Source organism: Acomys russatus, chromosome 27, assembly GCF_903995435.1.
Source record: "Acomys russatus chromosome 27, mAcoRus1.1, whole genome shotgun sequence".
NCBI lineage: Eukaryota > Metazoa > Chordata > Mammalia > Rodentia > Muridae > Acomys > Acomys russatus.
Genome location: NC_067163.1, coordinates 55,794,958 through 55,809,951, shown reverse-complemented (window position 1 = coordinate 55,809,951; position 14,994 = coordinate 55,794,958). Strand labels below are relative to the sequence as shown.

General features: G+C 45.2%; 1 pseudogene; it reads left to right on the top strand.

Annotated features, from left to right (window-relative positions):
* Window positions 1-13,916: 13,916 nt before the first annotated feature.
* Window positions 13,917-14,716, top strand: LOC127210148 (60S ribosomal protein L7a-like; annotated as a pseudogene).
* The last annotated feature ends 278 nt before the right edge of the window (window positions 14,717-14,994 follow it).

Below are 14,994 nucleotides of genomic sequence, written 5' to 3'. Positions count from 1 at the left end.
GTAGGCAAGCCCACAGGGACACGGGCAGGTCAGCAGGACCAAACTGCAGTTTTTTCCTCCTGTAATGCAGGAAAAGGAATTTTCAGCTGGTTTGCCTGAAAGGAGTGGTATTCTTGTGCCCCGCTGCCTGCAAAACACTCAGCTGAGAGCCCTGAGTGTGGCTGTGATTCCAGATGACATTGAGGTTGGCAGGGGGTCCTGAGACTTAACCGGAAGTCACTCTGAGGCTGGGGCAGTCAGGCTTGTACAAAGAGCTGTGGAGTATGGAGGGCAGGTTAGGGAGGGAGCTTTGGGTGTAAAAGCCAGAGAGGCTCAAAGGACAGTGCACAGGGTGTGCCTGAGGACAAGCTGCCTCCTACTGTCCTCTCTCTATCCACTCAGCTGTGGTGGGGCAGCCTCCTCCAGGCCTTCCACTCTTTCCTTATTCTTGGCAATAACACTGTAACTGTTGGTGACAGCACCCTGCAGGCCCTTCCTTGGACTTTAAAGCTTGCAATCCCCACCCTGTCACCTGTGTAGCCTGCATGCCTGGCGGGGGCCGGGGGTGGGGTGGGGAGGATGCTCTAAAGAGACATTTATGTCTCTCTCTTTTTACAACTAGGGAGACAGTGGACTCCCTAATTTACCCAGGAGTCTCTTTCTGGGATAAGACTGAATCCTACACAGGTGAAAGTCACTGCTGTCGAAGCATTTAAACCTTATCTGAATACCTTGCAGGAGAGAGAGAGGTGCTGAGAGTGGGTGAGGGCTTTAGGGATGGGGATTTCATTATAAGGCTTGGTTAGATTACTTAGCTGTGCCTATCCCTTGCTTTCTATCCAGACCTGTTAGGATCTCAAAGATGGATTAGCTAACTTGTGTCTTCATCATTTTTTTCCCCAATTTAGTCATACTGAACAGATACTGTGCTTCTAATTTTCTCACCTACTTTGCTTTTTTTTTTTTTTTTTCCTTTTCATTTGTTTTCTTCTTTATTTTAAAGAAGGATCTCGCCATGAATCCCTGACTAGCGTGGAAACTCACTCCATAGACCAGGCTGTTCTAGAACATCAAAGAGATCTGCCCACTTTGCCTCCAGGGTGCTGGCATTATAGGTGGGCGTGACACAACATAAAATGACTTTCAGTTGGTTTAATAAGGATGAGTGGCTGAGCCTAGCTGATTAGGGTGGCCGGGGCTCAGGCTCTGGTTCTAAGTCCAGTAACAAGAAGACTCCTATCCAGTGCAGCCCTCATGACTTAAAGTCTGTCTTTCTACTATGAGTGAATTGTTTTTCTTTTTTTTTTTTAATTGTTTTTCTTTACCCTTGACTTTTTTTTTTTAAACTCATCAAAGGACTAGGTCAGACTTCTGTGTTTATTCTACAGATGGTGAAACTCTGGCTCACATAGAGAAGTTTCTTTTTTTTTTTTTTCAAGATAATTAAGTGTAGCTGTTCGTCGTACCCATCTGGTCATTCTAATGACTCACTACATGAAGTTCAAAAAGAACCACCCAAGCCAGGCATGATTTTGGTGTCTCGGGCCTGTAATCATGGCACTGAGGAGGTGGACGCGGGAGTTTCAGGAGTTCAGTCATCCAGGGAGAGTGGTCAACAGGGGATGGCGGGAAGCCCTCAGAACCAAGGGAGACTGTGACTAATGTCTGTAGTTTTCCCTGGGGCTCCAGATCTTCAGGGCCATGGCTCTGGCAAGTGCTAGCTCTGGGGCTCAGGGGGATTCTGCCTCCCAGGCAGTGGGATCCTCTATGAAGTGGACACATAATGGTTATGTTGTTTTCCAGTTATAACTCATAACTCAAAACAGTTTGTTCAACATAGCCAAATACAGAGGATAAAGTATCCTCATAGGTGTGGAATTATGCCCAGAATTCTGATAAACTGGCCATTTGTATTTTCTCGATGTCTGAAGTCCATCTGTTTCACCCTTTATGGCTTCCTCTCAGATGCTGCATTTGTCACTGACTATGACACTGAGGAGGAGAGTCACGTCACACTGATGCAGGCTTCTTTGTTGCAGCACACAGCCCAGAACTCACCCCTGCTCCAAGGATGCTGTTCTTGCCACAACTTCCCAAGGGACTGTAGTTACAGGCATGAGACGCCGTTGGCGATCACAAATTTCATTTTACATTGGCAAAACCTTCTTGCACTTACCATTTGGAGTGGTTCAAAGTTGTGTTTTCTATTGTAGGTTAAGTTTCCCTTGATATTCTGATAGGAACTCAATTTAGTCATAAAAAAATGCACAACTATCAAGATCCTCAAGGCTTTTTTTTTTTTTTTTTTTTTTTAGTAAACTGCCCCTATTTAGTAAGTGGTACATGATTTCACAGAAATGTCACCAATGAGATTTTGGAAGGTGCTTTGTGAACAATAAAGTTCTTTGCATACCTGAGAGAATTGGAATAGAGACACATGGCTGGTAACAGGAATATAGTTAGTTTATTGAGAAGGGACGCGGGCCTCTGGCAGGTAGAAGAAGCTGGGTAGTGGAAAAGGAAACACAAAAGCTCCCGACTACCCGAGTTTCTCATCCGATCTCCTCTTTCTCTGTTTTCTTCATGTGTCAATGCATGCTCTTACGAATTCGTACATCTGTGTGGACGCATCGTGTGTACCCATGTGTGTGGAGGCCAGAGGCAGAGTTTGGTCAAGGTCTTAGTTACTGTCCCATTTGATGTGAAAAAACCAGAAAATGGAAACAGACGTGTTGTTCCAAGTTCATGATGGTGTGGCTGGGGCCAGCAAGCATGGACAAAGGATTCCTTAGTGATAGTATCTGAGAGACTGAGTGTGTGAAACTGGGGCTAGTTGTTAAGGCACAGCATAGCCTGCATCTCCACCCTGGAGCTGTCATGGCTGCCTATTAGCAACCGCTTTTTCTAGTACCTGCTGTCATATTTGGTTCTGGTAGGGCCTGTGCTTTCCCAGGACTGGCTCTAGGCTGATGCCAATTTACACGAACCTTCCAAGCCTAATCAGTTTTTAAAGTACCCGATTCCTTTGACCCATGACTCGTGTGGGAGCCACACGGCTAAGAAAATTCTTCAGTCCTCTCCGGAAGCTGCGCAAGTCTGCTGTGACCTCCCTAATCCCCTGTGGACTCAGCGGCACCAGGAAGTTCGTGGATGCTTCCACTTTGCTTTATGCCGCGGTAGCCAAGAAGTTACGTAGCCTTTTCCTTTTTAAAAATGAAACTTGCTGATGAAGAAAGTGGCCAGACACATGGCTGTTTCCATTGTGATGAGGTCACCATCCAAGATGGGAGCAAACTACATTGTTCCTTTCTGCTCAAGGTTGCCTCTGCTTTCTCGCAAGCTTTACAGGTCTCTGCGGGATCCACACATCTCACAGGTTAAAGGTGCAGTCACTTCTGTTTCTTTAAAAAGGGTCTTTAGTTAGTTTGTAATGGATATAGGCGGACATGATGCCTGTGGCGTAGGCAGGTGGGCCAAAATAGCAAAGGAACAGAGGAAGGAATTCCATGGGCTTAAGTCAGTTGAGTCCCTGTGTCTTTGACGTGAATTGTAATCGTGGAAGGCAAACACTGTCATCTAGGCGTTTTAGCTTTTCTCAGTCCCCAAGTACAAGAGGTTGCTTGGCCCATTTTATCCTAGTTGGGTATGCTCTGGGCAGAGATCCATGAAGGCTGAAATGTAAAACTTTATTAGAAACAAATTGGTTAAAATAGTGCACCCTAGTTAAAACTGTTTTGGCTCTTCTGCAACCCTTTAACTCAGAACAGCAGTGCTGCTCGGCATCGCCTAAGACGCCGGACTTTACCACACCGAGAAGCTGCCTTTGTCTCTTCCGGCAGACCTGACCCGAGGGTGCCCAGGTTCTCTGAGGCAGCTGGATGGGGAGGGAGACGAGGCAATGCCATGTACACCACGAAGAGATAGGAGTAGACCTAAGTGTGGAAGTCTCACACTGTCAGTCTCTCTTTAGAGTAGGGCAGCTTGTATTAATGGGGACTGTAGTACAGCTAGCGGAATTGGCTTCCCCTGTTATTGGAGATGCTTTCTTCCTTCTGTTTCTGTCTCTGTGTTTTCTGTCCCTCCGTCAATGCCAAACACTCTGAAGGCGCCAGTTCACGGAGTTCCAGTGCTTGGAAGACCTGGATTGAACCCTCACTGCCCTTGGTGCAAATTTGCTGTACAACTTTTGTTTCTGTTTATATTTCTTACTGTTAAAGGCCTCTCACCAAAGCGAGAGCTGGGATAATGTAATAAAGGCTGGTTTTTATTAAGAATAAAACTAACGGCAGTTCCCTAGGAAAAACAGCTATGCAGAAAATTGAGTCTTCCATAGAACCTATTACTTAGACATACACATTTAGATCCTTAATAAGTGATATTAGTAAGCTTAAGACAGGTCTCAGAAAATTTTAGAAATTTTAGAAGCTGAAAAACTAACTGAATCATTAGGCTTTCACGTCCAGCTTTGGAAACATTGAACTAGTATGGACCGGAAAAGAGTTTGATTATACAATTAATGACAAACCTAGGTACCTTCCTGAGGCAGAGTAAGCAGTTCTAGGAATCCTGATGTTCTTCTTCCCTCACAGGATTGTAATAAAGACAGGGATTGTATTGAAATAAGTGCTCATGACAAAGATACAGAGAAAAACATTTTGTCTCAGTGAACTGCCTGCCTGCCTGAGCAGATTTGTCACACCAGGACTATTCTGATATTGTAGAAAAACAGAACAGACTGCTTTTGCTTAAGCAAAGTTTGGGTGCTGGTAGAAAAGGCTGCACAGGATTTTAAGAGTCAAAGGAAAGGATGGTGGTCTTATTTTAAATACTAAAAACAGGAAAGAAAAGAAGAATTAAACCAGGGACTGAGGGACTGGGCTCCCATAGAAGAGACACTGGATATAACAGATTGTAGGAGGTAACTCCTGACCTGTGAACTCTGTGCCACACGTACAGTCGAACTCAGACTCATCCTGCCTAGCATTTCTGTGACCGCGAGGTTTTACGACACCAATCTTAAGGACAAAGACGTTGAGTTAAAAGAAAACTGATTTTATCACACTGTCAATTTTCAGTTATCATGAGATTTGCTGTTTGCTCGCTTTGTTCCTTTTATTTCAGTGTACTTATGTAATCAAGAAAGATTTTTAGAAAAAAATGTAAAAGGCTGCGTAACCAATGACTAATGTTTTTGAGGAAGTGATTTTGGGTATAAATAAAGCCTGTGAGAAGAGACGCAGGTTGTCAGAGGAGGTCACGCCATACCGAGATATGCTTCCGTCTGACCTGTCTCTTGGAAAATAAAACTAAAAGGTGTCTTGGGTCTCATTTCTCCCTCACACCCGCTTGCTTCCCGCAACACCTCTCTTTTACTGTTGATCTCTCTCTACCTACATTATTTTCCCATCTTAGTTTACAATTGTGCCCAGTGCCCTTTTATGTAGTTTTCTAGCACACGACTTTCATGTCAAACACATGTCTTAATTCCCAGGATAACCAAACCACCGAAGGAAACTTTTCTATTTTCCACAGTATTTCTTGCCTTTGTTCTGTACAGAGAGTGTTCCGGTAATTTCCTTGTACCAGCTGTCCCTGTGATGACCAGAGACTTCTATCCCCTGGTTTCTTTTGCTGATCTGGAGGAAAGAATTCCATGGTCTCAGTCAGAGGCAATTGAGTCCTGTGGTGGTTTGAATATGGCTCCCATAGACTGATGTGTTTGAGGGAAGTGGCCTTGTGGGATGAGCTGTGTCGCTCGGAGGTTGGGCTTGGAGGGCTCCTGTGCTTAAGCTCTGCCCGTTGTGGAAGGCAGTCTCTTCCCTGTTGCCTGCTGAATGACATGTAGAACTCCCAGCAGCTTCTCCAGCACTGTTTCTGCTGGGTGCCGCCATGTTTTCTGTTAAATAATACCAACATATCAAATATAAGATAAATTATGAAATATGAGATTTTGCCGCACAACAGTTTATTATATGGGGAGAGATGGAAGGCAGAGCATGGGCGGGGGGGAGCTGGGCAGGAGGCAGATAGGTAATGACATCACAGGTTGCTAGGCAGACTGGGGCAGTATCCTAACATTCCTTCCTTTTCCTATAGTCCATGAAAAGAGAACAGAACTGATTTTTATGCCTTAGTTTATAGAAGTCCATAGCTTATAAAATTTTAATGCTATATTATATATTAATAAGAACAAGGCTAAATATATTCTTAAGGTAGTGACTTTTAGGCCTTGAGAATGATGGTAAGTAATGACAATTAAGTTCTAACATTGTAAACAAAGGAACATTTCTAGAATTAGCAACACAGCAGAACGTTATATCAATTGATCAGGAAGCCTGCAGGTGAATCCAGGGTGGCTGGTGTCAGGGGGGACAGCCGTTACTTATTTGTCTAGGAATTAGTAAAGACATAAGTTAGAAATAAAAACATTTTGAGCCAGGGTAAAAATATAACCTTGAAAATGTAAAAATCAAAATTAGGTAACCACTGTAAAACACAGGGTTTGATCAGGATTTGATCAGGGCTGGCAGCCGTTAGTAAAGATGGTGGGTGTAGTCATGATTTTTTTTTTTTTTTAACAAAACAAAGGTAGTGGCTAGTCACGTGATTGCCCTCAACAAGGATGGGGAGGAGGCAATAGCTCCACCCACTTTATCCCTAAACCAACATGGCCACTTGTTACTTGTGAGTAGCCTGCAGCAGAAGGATTTGAAAATGTTATCTATCCAGCTGCAGTAGCTGCCAGTGCAGGCACAAGGTTGGTGCAGCAGGCTGTAGCCGGGGCTGTAGGGAGGGGTGTGAGGAGTGTGAGAGGGTAGGGGTGGGCGGTGGGGAGGGAGGGACTGGTGGCTGGGGAGCGCTGTTGGCATAAGGCAGAGCCATGCAAACAGCTCAGTGGCATCCCAGGGGAGGCAGCAGGGGAGGTGGTGGTATTTGTCCCTCATGTAGGGAGCAGGGACCTGTGAGCAGAGTGCACCCAGCTGGCGAGGGAAGTGCTAGGCACTCAGCTCCCGCCACTGCACTTTAACCCTGGACATTTAAGCAGAACAGCCAAGGCCTCACAGAGAAACTCTGTCTCGAGAAAATCGAAAAGAAAAGAAAAGAAAAGAAAAGAAAGAAAGGTGTCTGAAGCCAGATGGGTGGCAGGGGTGCCCCTGCATGGAGGTCCAGAGAGGATACTGCATGCAGCTGAGAAGGTGAACCTCAAGATGGTGGAGGTGCCTGAGTCCTGGTCTAAGACTCTGAGCGGGAGAGTCTATACCGGGAAGCACCAAATCACAGAGACGGAAACCGGGTCGATCGGTGCGAAAGCAAGAGGCTTTATTGTTTCAGTGCGCTGGGGTCCACCTGCACACAGGAGTGAGGCGACCCCGCACAGAAGAATCTTAGGGTTTTTTTTTTTTTTTTGAGACAGGATTTCTCTGTGTAGTCTTGGCTGTCCTGGACTCACTCTGTAGACCAGGCTGGCCTCGAACTCACAGAGATCTGCCTGCCTCTGCCTCCCGAGTGCTGGGATTAAAGGCGTGCGCCACCACGCCGGACAATTTTAGGGTTTTTATATTCTTAGGCTGGGCAGATTTTGGTCACAGTTCCTGGAGGGGAGGGGTAGGTGACTAGGTGAGGCTGTGGAAACTTCACAGTTCCTTAGGCAGGTTGGGTGTGTGTGTGTGTGTGGTTATTATTATTATTATTATTATTATTATTATTATTATTATTATTATTATTATTATTATTATTATTATTTTTAACCAGTGGAGTTTCTGGAGACTGCTGACAGGTCTAGTTTATGGCAGTGCATGGTCATTCCCGGAACACAGGAAGAAGTGAAGTTACCTGGAGAACAGGTTCTTACAGAACATTCACAGACCATGGCATTAATTGCAGAATATACATATAGACATATAGAATATGGCATTAATTTCGCCCCTACAGTGGGACCTCTGTCAAGGGAAGCTACTCACAGGGAGTAGAAACAGCCCGAAGAAAAAGACATGCACCGCCCTTAACAAAGGTGAAAGGAGTCGGAGATCTGAAGAGCTCTTTGACATCAGACAGAGATGCAGAGTTTTGGAGTTTGCCAAACGTGTTTTTGGTCTTGCTTTGGCCCTGTACTTTCTCACTGCGCTCCCTTCTCTACATTTTGGAAGGGTAATGTATATCCTGTGCAATGATATGTTGGAAGTGTCAGTAGCATAACCGTTTAGGGTTCAGCTTAAGTTAGTTTTGTGTGCGTTGTGAGGGTTTTGGGTACTTAATCTCCACACACACAGAATCATGGGATAATGTTTCCGGGGAGCATCCTTCTCCTGGCTGAGTTTCTTTGGGTCCTTTGTTTCTAATGACTCCAGTTTTGTGCTTTTGTTCTTGGGCTTTTCTCTCCTTCGGTTTGTTGATTGACTGACTTATCACAAATGTGTCACCCTTGCTATTGCCATGATAATAACAACTATCATCTCACAGAGTAAAGGCTGGCCCCCAATAAAAAGCTATTTTAAGTGTCCCTTTGGCAGTGGTGTCTCCTCACAGGAGTAAAACAATAAGTAAGACAGGTCATTTGCAAAATATTTTGGCAAAGAAATTCTACCCATGTCCTGGGAAACAGAGGAAGGCTAAATTTAAAAACAATGGCCTGACTTCTTTGACAAAACACAGTCAGTGACTGTGATGAATAATTTTATGTTAACCTGACAGAAGCTAAGATCATCTGAGAGGAGGCATGTGCAGTTAAGAAAAGGCTTCCATGAGATGTGGCTGTAAGCAAGCCTGCAGGGAAATGTCTTAATTAATGATTGATGACGGAGGGATCAGCTCATTGTAGGCGTTGTAATCCCTGGGCTGGTGGTCCTGGTCCTGGAAAAAAAGAAAAACCCAGGCTGAGCAAGCCATTGGGCACATGCCAGTGAGCAGCACTTCTCAGGCCCTTGTGGCAGCTGCTGCCTTCACTCTCTGCCCTGCTTTGAGTTCCTGTTCAATGATGAACAGTGCTGTGCAGACTGTCAGGCAATTTAACATCCCCCCCCCCCCAACTTGAGTTTTGGTTATGGCGTTTCACTGCTGCAATAGAAAGCCTACCTAAGACAGTGATAGAGTTACTCCTCATCACTCATTCACATCTCTAATGAAATAGAGCAACAAGTGCAGAACAAAAGAAAAAAAAAATAAAGAAACTTGTGGTTTGGTGAGAGGAAAAAAGTCGTTTTGAAAAGGAAAGAGAAAAGGAAGACCAACCCTCTCATTTCTGGGCCCATTGAACAGGACATGGCACTGCAGGTGACATGTCTACACACACACACACACACACACACACACACAGATCGACAGTATTGAGTATAAGTCAGAGAAATAGTGTCAGGAATTACTAATGTCACAAAAGGATTGACAAGCTGCGCATGGTGGCTCATGCTTTTAATACCTCAACTCGGGTAGCTTTAGTTGGCAGTCGCATGCCGAAACAGAGGCAGTAAAATTCAAGATGAGTGTCCTTAAAGAGAAGTGTAATTAGCCAGAGAGAGAGAGAGAGAGAGAGAGAGAGAGAGAGAGAGAGAGAGAGAGAGACAGAGAGAGACAGCGGAGAGAGACAGAGAGAGAGAGACAGACAGACAGAGAGACAGAGACAGAGAGACAGAGACACACTGAGAGACACAGAGAGACAGAGACACAGAGAGACAGAGAGACAGAGACACAGAGAGAGTGACAGAGAGACAGAGAGAGAGACAGAGACAGAGACAGAGACACACAGAGAGAGACAGAGACACACAGAGAGACAGAGACACACACAGAGAGAGACAGAGACACAGAGACACAGAGAGAGACAGAGAGACAGAGACAGAGAGCGACAGAGAGAGAGAGCGACTGAGAGAGACACAGAGAGAGACAGAGAGCGACAGAGAGAGAGCAACTGAGAGAGACACAGAGAGAGAGAGAGAGAGAGAGAGAGAGAGAGAGACAGAGAGAGAGAGAGAGAGAGAGAGAGAGAGAGAGAGAGAGAGAGAGAGAGAGAGAGAGGATAGTAGTACAGTACAGGAATACGGCAGAGTCCTTGGAGACACTGGAGTAGACTTCAGAAGAAGAGTACAGTTTCGTGCAGTTTCATTCAGCTCAATGCACCTCCAGTTTGCAGAGTTCAGAGGCTTTTTTTCCCCCAAAGCAGAGCATCTCAGTGTGAAACAGAGAGAAGCTGGTTTAAATCAGTCAGCTAGGAGAGGAGTTTTGAGCCAGAACATCTTGAGTTGAACCAGACAGCCAGAGTTCAGAAAGAACTAGAAAGGGTGAGCTTATTTGTCAGTAAGTCTCAGAGGCCGAAGACATTCTAGGCCTAGGTTAGCAGATGGGCTGGAAGCTGTAGCCTTCAATGTCTGGGCTTGCAGGAGATGGGATTGTAAGGAGGTTAGAGGCTTCCAACTGTAGTTAGGTAAAAACTCAAGCCACATACTTGTAAAGCCTGGGTATGGCTCTCATTTCATCCCCTCATCTGAGGAAATAAAAACATTTACAGCATGTGAGTTTCAATACATACATTTCAGAGCTTTTGCTGGATGAAGATCCAGCCCAGGTAGGCTAACATCAGACAGATGAAAATTCAAGGAGACGGCAGTAAGGTCACAGGTATTCTACAGTAAAATCTTTAGGAGTGGGCAATTCATGAAGTCCTTGCCTCCTTGTTCATTAATGAAGAAGAGAAGAATACAGGTCTCCAGTCATGAATCATTAAAACAGCTAATCTAAGAGGCGTCTTCCCTTCTCAAGAGTAACAATGAGAAAAGAATAGGAGCTAAGGACCCTCCAGAAGATGCTCTGGGGAGGAAGACAAAGAGCTAGAGGACATTCCTGACTTTCTGAACAAGATGGTTAGCTGTCAGTAAAGGCACTTTTACTGTTTTTTAAAACTGCATTTCATTGTATTTTTACCCTTTGCAAGGACTGCTCTGGACCCAGCTCAATACTGTGTCCGGCCTCCGGGTCCCGTCGGGTGTTTGCCTGTATATGTCAGTGGGCAGTACCTGCAAAGGCCAGAAGAGGGCACTAGATCTCCTGGGACTGGAAGTACAGCAGATGGTCAGCCAGGGTTTGAGTGATGAGGATGAAACCTGGGTCCTCTGGGATAGCACCCAATGGCCGTAAGCACTGAGCCACCTCTCTAGACCCTCTTTTTTTGTTTACATTTTAATTTTCATTCATTTTGATTAAAATATAGTTACATCACTTTCCTCCTTGCCACCCCCTATACATTTCCAATTTTCCAACTAACACTTCCTTCCTTTTCATTTCTCTACATGCATGTCTGTATAAGTATGGGCAAGTAGATGATTAAATCACACCGAGTGCTTGTTTTTGGTGGTGTGTAATTAGTGTTAAGGCTGGCCATGTAAACAAACAGTGCATAAGTAGTTGGGGAGTTCATCCCTCACTGAGACTAATTCTCCTACTTGAAGGAGAATTCCACTCTTTAACAATGAACAGGCATCTGATCCCTAGTAACCTAGGCTGTCTTGGACAGAATAGAAAAATCAGGATGAAGAAACAGCTCAGAAGTTAACAGCACTGAAGACTCTTTCAAAGCATGCAGGATCCATTCCCGGGACATATACGGTGGGTCAAAACTACCTGTTACCCCAGTTCCGGAAGAATTTAATATTCCTTTTTAGCCAGCCTCATCAGCAAGCAAAAACAGGGTAGGCAGACATACAGGTGAAACAAGCATAAACATTAAAGTGTGAAAAATCATTTCTTAAAAAGAAAAAAAAAAAAGGAAATGGCAACTTGCAGTATAAAACTTATTTTCCTAGGTAGGCATATAGTGCATAGCTTTAATAACTTTAATTCCCAGCATTTGGAATGCAGAAACAGAAATATCACTGTCAGTTTGAAGAAATCCTGTGCTATATAGACACATGTGCATGCACGCGCACACACACACACAGACACAGACACACACAGACACACACACACACAGACACACACAGACACACACACACAGACACACACACAGACACACACACACACACATAAGAAAAGAAGAACAAAACTGGATAACAGGAAAAGAAACATTGCAGATTGGGACAATACATCTGTTGACTGATTATTAATATTTAATATAGCTTTATTATTTAGTCAAGCTACTGGAGAAGAAAGGTCAGCAATGACTCCACTCTTCTCTGGACCCTGAAAGTCACAGCCTGCCTGGCAAGCTGTGCTTCTCAGTGTAGCAGTGGGGTGGCTGTCGTTGGAGCCACTGACTGCTTTGCGACTGGATGTTAGGGGCAGGGAGCTCATGCTCAGTTTTGTAAGTCTGGTTAAGAGCCTGAGACTGAGGAGGTCATAGGCTGTGATGACGTCTTGTGAAAAGCTGTAACGTTATCCGGTAGCTGTTCTTAGACGTCAACTTGGCTACAACTGGAACGAACCACACTCCTGAAATGGAGGGCTCACCCGTGAGAGATTATTTTTGCTTGACTTGAAAGTGGATGAATTCACTTTAGTCCAGATCTTTGGGGTAGGAAGACACACACACACACACACACACACACACACACCTTTGTTATGGGTCTTGAGGTGGGAAGACACACCTTTAATCTGGGCCACACCTTCAGCTGGAAGCCCTTGTAAGGACTCAGAGAAAGAAAGCTTATGCCTGTTGGCTGCTTGCTCTCACCTCGCTAGCAACTCCGTCCCTTCACTGGCCTTAGAGCCCATTTCTTTAAAATTCCAGAGTCTACTGAAAACCAGCTGAGACATGCAGCCTTCTAGATGCTTGGGACTTCCATTTATAGCCTGCCATGGTTGGGTTAGTTGAACCATAGCCATAGCCTGTAAGTGATTGTGTGTGTATGTGTGTGTGTGTGTACATGTACACGTGCACACACACACACGCGTGCATGCTGGTTGGCTGCTCTTATCATCCCTGAATAAACTGAAAAACGATAGTAATGAGCTCCACAATAGAGTTAAGCAAAATCTAGCATCTTAGAATACAGTGCAGGAAAGCAATGATAAAACTGACCAGTCCCAGATGCGCATAGACAGTATGAAGGGTTCCAAGTGTGCCCTGGAAGAGAGAATCTTCTCTTCAGAAGCCACAGAGCTCAGGTTGTGCAAAATCAAACAGAAGCCCTCAGTCCGCCGCTGGCTGAATTACAGTGAAAATCATAGCCCTAGCCATAGCCCTAGCCTCAGACGGTCTCTGCAGTTAAGGCAAGGGCATTAGTCAGGGAAGACTGGCGGCCCCTGGCTTGGGATGGGAGTGTGTGCGCGGTCTCTGTCAAAGCTGAGGACTTTGACTCTTCAGATTTTCAAGGGCTTTTCTCTCCTGATGAAGCAGTCTCTCCAAACTCAGAAGAATTGACCTGCCCAATCCCCCGAAACATTGTCCTTTTCACTTTTGGCTGAGGAAATTAATCCCTCACGGTCTGCTAAAACTGCAGTGAATTTCTCTTAAGGAGACGCCAGGCAGAGCAATACTGATGTCCTCTAGGACCTACCAATAGTTGCCACTAGACCTATAAACCAGACTTAAGGCTAAGCAGACTCCTGGAGGGAAGGCAGAAAGTGTTGTGCGTTGGGCACTGCACTTCACTACTAAAAAGTTTAGTGAAATTTATAATTAATTCAAGTAGAAGCCTGTGAAATAAGTGTAGGAATGGATTTTAGGAGTGCAGTCAAATGGATGAAGTATCTTTTTATTTTTTTAAAGATTTATTTATTTAGTATACAGTGTTCTATCTGCATGTAACACCTACAGGTCAGAAGAGGGCAGCAGATTTCATTGTAGATGGTTGTGAGCCATCATGTGGTTGCTGGGAATTTAACTCAGGACCTTTGGAAGAACAGGCAGCACTCTTAACCTCTGAGCCATCTCTCCAGCCCGAATGAAGTATTATAAAACTGGAACAGGCTGAGTTTATCGATTTGGACGCTCTGAATAGAGAGTCTAGGTTAACATGGAAGCATGCACAATTAAAAGAAAGGTGTCAAAACTCTGCTTGAGCTCTCTCCTACGGCCCAGCAATAAGCCCAAGGGAAAGAAGGCCAAGGGGAAAACGGTGGCCCAGCCCACCCCCCCAATCTCCACCGTCGTGAATAAACAGGAGGCCAAAAAGGTTACCAATCCTTTGAGAAAAGGCCCAAGAACTTTGGCATCGTGCAGGATATCCATCCCAAAAGAGATCTCACTCACTTAAAAGGCCCCGGTGACATCAGGCTGCCATCCTCTGTAAGCGGCTCAAACTACCGCCTGCCATTAACCAGTTCATCCAGGCTCTGGGCCGGCAAACAGCCACCCAGTTGCTTAAGCTTGCCCACAAGTACAGGCCAGAGAGAAAGCAGAAGCAAGGGCTACTGGCGCATGCTGGGAAGAAAGCTGCTGGAAAGTGGATGTCCCAAATAAGAGACTACCTGTCCTTCGAGCAGGGGTCGATACAGTCACCACCTTGCAGCTGGTGTGGCGATTGCCCATGACGTAGACCCCATTGAGCTGGTGGTCTTCCTACCTGCCCTGTGTAGAAAGATGGGGGTCCCCGACGGCGTCATCAAGGGACAGGCCAAGGCTGGGGCGGCTGGTCCACAAGAGGACTTACACCACTGCTGCCTTCACACAGGTTAACTCGGAAGACAACGGTGCTCTGGCTAAGCTGGTTACAAAGACAGAAACGATGAAATCCGCCGCCACTGGGGAGACAATGTCCTGGGTCCTAAATCTGTGGCTCGCGTTGCTAAAGAGCTCACAACTAAACTGGGCTAAACACACACTGCTAAGTTTTCTGTACATAAATATAATTACAAAACAAACAAACAGACAAACAAACAAATAACTCTACTTGAATGGTTTGTTGAGTCATTTTCAAAAGCTGACCTACTGAAAAGGAATGGGGCATGGCTGATATGCCTTGGCTGGATGTGCAGCATCAACAGTAAGGTCAGCACCACGGGTGTGGTCCTCAGCATCACCTGGACCAGGAGCAGAGTTCTGATCAGTGGTGAGTCTGTCACTGTTGTTTTCTGCAAGAAGCTGGGTCAGCA